Below are 6,000 nucleotides of genomic sequence, written 5' to 3' on the forward strand. Positions count from 1 at the left end.
AGCTAGTACATCTATGGTAAGTGAAAGAAATGTGCAAATTAGTGTTTTTATGCCAAACTATTTCTTTAAGGAACAGAATGTCAGCATTAACTTGAGGGTATTTACTATCCTGAACAAACTGGTCCTTTTTAAACACAGTGCCCAAAGGTAATTGGAGAACTGAAATTTGCAGATTTACTGCTTGGTTGCAAATCCCTTGCGAGTGATTGCGGTCTGAAGTTTGCAGCCCACTGGCATTGACTGGCATCGGCCTTGTCCTAGGTGGAGCCGTGCCCCAGCTGGAACTGTGCCAGGTTCAGCTGCCTTCACGTTTGCGACTTGGCTTTGCGCTTCTCTGACCTTCTGCTTGTTGGCTTTGAAAATGTCCCCTAGGTGCCTCCGTTCTAGGGCCTGGGCCCAGGGTAAGATGGAGTGCCATCCACTGAGTTCCAGGTTACCCGCCTGGGTCCGAGCTCCTTTAGTCTCCACACACTGGTTCAGGCCGATCTCACCATCACTGTTCCAGAATTTTACAGAATTTATTTAAACCTGCAGTTGAACCTCATAGCAAGTGCACCATGGTCCCCCCAGCTCCAAAAGAACTAAAACGCCATCAGTGTGCATCTATGTACACTCGACACGTTATGTAACGTTTTACAGGATTACATGGGACAGTTTGTTACAAAGGGTCATCAGTCAAATGAATGATGTGACGCACTTCATGTGAATCATGTGTAACGCTACAGTTTGCCTTGAAATATTGAAATAATGTGACAGCATCAAAAGACTAAAAATCAAGCAGACGAATCCTTCAAAAACACAAGCGCCCACAAGCCTCTGGCGCAAGGCCGCGATGTACACGGGCCGGACCGGAGCGTCATTACCATGCACACGAGCACTCAGAGCTGAACACGCATCCAGGGGTCTCAGAGGTGGAACATTTCCACACACACACACACACACACACACACACACACACCCACCCACCCTCCCCCCACACACACCAAATGCAACCTGGCAGGAACACGCTGTCTGGGTCATGCATATGCTCAGGCAGAGGGAGGGCAGCTTGCAGAAACACAGGAATGTGGCTCCAAGTGAAGCCGTCCAGAGAAAGAGTTCGTCTACAGGAAACACCCCGTCATGGGCGCAGGGGGCAGGGGTGGAGATGAGAAACACAGTAGATGGAGAAAACAAATGTGAACTAATGCAGGTTAAAAAGAATGCACACATTTCATCCTGATGGATTTAACGTTACACAGTAATGCTTCAGGACAGAGCAGTGGCTATCTGACTAACGACCAGAGGAAGACATGTTACTAATGATTTTTTAAAATGGATTCTGTGCTCCCTGTTTGTCCAGTGGCACCTCTAGTAAATACCCTGAGTCTCTAATGGCCGAGGCTTGAATCTGGACGTGGGGACGTAAATACAAGAGGCTTATCTGAAGGACACGAGAGTCTTGAGGGACTCAGAAGACTGAGAAAGGCTGACAACAAACAAGAAATATGGATTGAAATTTCTCAAGGGGGGAAAAAGTTGTTTTCCTGCCCTGCTGCCAAAAACTGCGTCTACGTTCCGAATCACAGCAACGGCAAGCAGCTTCCATTCCTGTATAAAATCACACCCAAAAGTGTCATTTTTTCATCACACCCCAAAAGTGTCATTTTTATTCACACTGCCCTCTACCTCACCTGTAAGGCACCTCCCACACGAAAGCTCCACAAGGCCCCGCCCACACGAAACCCCGACAAGTTGCACACGCAGATTACCATTTTCCCAGCTGCTCACGTGAAGTCCGATCCCACACGTGGGGCCGTTGGGATGGCGTCTAAGCGTTTGACTTCATTATCTGAGCCTCAGTCTGGGGTCTGTAGATTATGGCTAATTAAGAGGATTACCATGGCTTAAAACCCCACAATGAAAACGAGTAAGAGCTTCTTCTACCGACCTGCTGAAACGCGCTGCCTCGCCGCTACGTACGAGCGAAACTGCGTCTCCTGACAGCTTTCACACCAGACGCACAGCACCTCACATAGCAGCTTGCGACGTTAGCCCTGCATTAACGTCTCTTGTCCTGCACCAGGCCCTGGCGAGGATGCCAAGACACCAAGATCCCGTCGACGAGATCCGTGCACAGAGGGTCATCACGCTAATGTGCACCGGTACGTGTGCCGCACTCAGGCCGGACCGGTTCGGCACAAAATGACTCCCTGCAACGTTTTAGCTGGTAATTAAACAGTTCCTGAGTACGAGGCACAGATGACACACAGGACTAAGGCAAGGCGAGTCGATCGGGGGTGAACTGACTTTGTGAGGCCTTGTGCTACATGCTGGATTTGAGAAGGAATCTTAAGAAAACCTCTCTGATTCCATTTCTTCTCCACCTGATCATGCAGCGGTGGTCACCGCACACTGGTGGGCGACAGTGCGGCTGTCACGGTTACAGGCGGTTTGGGCTCTGCCCGTTTGGAAATGCAGGCAGGATTCACGCAGGGTTTGGCTGCCCGCTGACCTGCCGGTGAACGGACCGCCCCGTGGCTGTTCCCGAGCTCGTTGGCCCTGTTTGCCGACATTGTGACGCGCAGAACGCACAATGGCTTTGCCCGATATGAAAACAAATCTCACTGGCTAAGGTTTTCAGCCACTCTTTCAGAGGAGCCATACGGGTGTTAAAAAAAAACCCTACGGATATAAAAAAAAATTAAAGGAGATGAAAGAGAGAGAGAGAGAGAGAGAGAGGGGAAAAAGGCAGAGAGAGAGAGAGAGAGAGAGAGAGAAAGCAAACATGAGCTCTAATCATTCTGCATGTTCACGCATAAGGGATTATGTGAATTTGTCAGACTCACTGGATGGACTACTAACACATTCGGTCAACCTGAACCCCAATCAGAGAGGCCGCCGCACACAGCCCGCTGCCCAGGGGGAGCCTGCCCCACCAGAGCCTTACAGCTCCAGTGAGATGATTTATGATCATCAAAGCCTTCGAAAATGTCAGCAAAACGTAAGCATTCTGGCTCTTTGTGCAGGCCATGATCTTCGATGAGCTGGCGGAGTTAAAGGTTAAAGGTTCGCCTCGCTGGTCACCCTGTGCAACATCGACCCACACAGCTCTGCTGAGCTTGCCGAGCGGCGGCACTGATCTGCAGAGGTGGGGAGGGTGTCGTATACGGGCTGATGAGAACAACAAACACAACAACGTGTCGAACTGAACAACTCGCTCAGAGTGTGGCAGGGGGGTGGTGATTCTCATGATGAAGTCAGACTGTAGGAACACTCTGGAGTGACACCAGTGGTGGTAGTAGCTCGCCCCCACCTGAATGGCTCGCTCACAAAGACGCCCCTCAAGATCTGCATGAAGTTAGATAGTCACAGCTCAGCCCCAAGTGCTGACTTCATCTGAGCACCAATCAGAGCACAGGGGAGGGAACAGTGAACACAAGACTAGAGTAAACACTGCTGGTGCCATGCCTCCCCTCCAGAAGAAAAAAATCTGACATTGATGCGTAGCTGTGTATGTATGTGTGTCTGTGTGTGTGTAACCTGACAATGTTTTTTGTGATCTCTCTCTCTCTCTCTCTCTCTCTCTCTCTCTCTCTCTCTCTCTCTCTCTCTCTCTCTCTCTCTCTTTCTCTCTCGTTTGTGTCCTGTGCTTTAGACAGCTCCCTCCTTGGTGTCTCTCAGTCTGGTGTGTTCTGGATTCCTCTGCAAACTGCAGGTAAATGGCACAAAGCTCATAGACCTGTTAGGAAGACCAGAATACAGAACCAGAGAAAACTCAGCTGCACGGCCCAAGCTGAGAGCAGGCCCCGCCCTCTTGCCCAAACACAAACACAAAGGACCCATCAACTGTCGAGAGAGCCACTGAGACCCAAAGCCAACCCCGAGGAGAAGGCTGGATGTACTGCGCAGAGCACCAGGGTTGTTTCCTGCTGTTGGTCCCTAATGGAGGAGTGCAGGCCCAGAGAGGACACACATCCCCCAGCCTTGGTAGAGGATCCGTACAGCCAGAGACACACAAGGCATGCACTATGGGACATGGCAGGAAGTGTGAGAGATTAGACTGTCTGTGTGTGTGTGTGTGTGTGTGTGTGTGTGTGTGTGTGTGAGAGAGAGAGAGAGAGAGAGAGAGAGAGAGAATCCTTGCTTAATGGAGAAACTAGCTAGCCATGATCATAAGAATGCTATATTCAGGCTGCAGGCTGTGGTATGGCAGCAGGAGCCCCAGCCTAAAACACACAGCATGGAAGACCAAACCAACCGAGCGCGGATGCCTCCAGCAGCGATACCGGACAGGCAGCATTCCTGCACTAACATGCGCTTTGTTTTCTCTTGACAAGGTTCCTGTGAGCCTGCACTATAATCATCACAAACACACAGGAGATGGGTTTATATCGGGAAATGGACGGAACCTTCCACAACCTGAAACTGTTGTTAAAAGACCCTAATATTTCTGTACAGTGTCTGAGAACACACTTCCACCCTCTTGAATCATGAACCTGTCTGAGAACACACCTCCACCCTCTTGAATCATGAAGCCACATCTGAGAACACACCTCCACCTTCTTGAATCATGAAGCTGTCTGAGAACACACCTCCACCCTCTTGAATCATGAAGCTGTTTGAGAACACACCTCCACCCTCTTGAATCATGAAGCTGTCTGAGAACACACCTCCACCCTCTTGAATCATGAAGCCACATCTGAGAACACACCTCCACCTTCTTGAATCACGAAGCTGTCCGAGAACACACCTCCACCCTCTTGAATCATGAAGCTGTCTGAGAACACACCTCCACCCTCTTGAGCGGTTTTTAACACACCATGCGCTTTGAGGTCCTTTAAACGAAGGATCATAAGGTCTCCTGTTTCAAGATTAAACCTTTGACTGGTAGGCTGTAACCCTTCTGAAATCATACCCTAGAAAACACCACGTATACTTTTCTAAATCGTTTGGGGTCAGCTGCTCGTGCACTCTCATATCTGGAAGGCGCCAACAAAACATTCCCGCCATTTTGTTTATTTTTATTTCCTCGTAGCGCTCCTGTCCTGAGGAGGCAGACAGGTCACCCAAACATCTGCTCAAAACCCCCACAAACCAAAACAAAGGACGCACTGTATCCGGAGAGTGTCACTGGGCAGGATACGACCCAGCGAGAAGGGGCACCTTCCAGCCAGATTTCAGCGATAACATTTTAGCAGCTAATGGAGGTGGAACTACATAAACAGGAATGCATTTCCTCTTGTGATGAGCCGTGTGGGAAGAAATGGAACGCGAAAAGGGAAAGAAAAAAACATGTCCCTTTCTGCCAGTTCGGACAGCGCGAGAGTGTCTGTGCTGCGCGAGTGCCTCCCGCCTTGCCCTGCCTGGCGCCTGTGCGATGGTGTGGACATCATTAGCTAAGTGGAGCTGGGACAACGGGGACAATCGATGAGGCCAGCCAGGCCCGCGCCCTCCAGCTTCTGTCTGCAGGGCGTGACGCGAGGAATGAAACATGGTCAGACATGTCTCTCTTATCACATGATGGAAGAGACCTGTCAAATTCTACTGTGGCAACCGTTGATCCTTTTATGAGCCACGCTGTTCAGTTTTAGCCTGCCACCGGGCTCGGGGACTGGCCTAACCCCTGGGCAAACAACGCTCCTCAAGCCTGGCCATCTGAACTACAGACACTGGGCAGTGTTACAGGTCACCACAGTGGTCACTCGGGTTCTAGGCCAAAGAGCAGGGGCAGCAGAGAGGAGGAGGAGGAGGAGGAGGAGATGAGGAAGGAGGTAGCGGCAGGCAGACGCTGATACTCTGCGAGGCCTTCAGTCTTATCAGATCATAGCTTCACTTTTCCCAAACCACGGCTGTGTGTGTGATTAAAGCTGCCACATTTCATTACACAGCAACCACAGCGCCATCACCCTTGTTCATTCCCACTCAGTCTCTCACACACACACAAACACACACTCACACACACAGGTGGGCGTGATGGTTGTAATTAAGCTATCAACACTGAGAAACTCTAACGTTGAA

The sequence above is a fragment of the Electrophorus electricus genome, chromosome 15 (genome assembly GCF_013358815.1).
Source record: "Electrophorus electricus isolate fEleEle1 chromosome 15, fEleEle1.pri, whole genome shotgun sequence".
NCBI lineage: Eukaryota > Metazoa > Chordata > Actinopteri > Gymnotiformes > Gymnotidae > Electrophorus > Electrophorus electricus.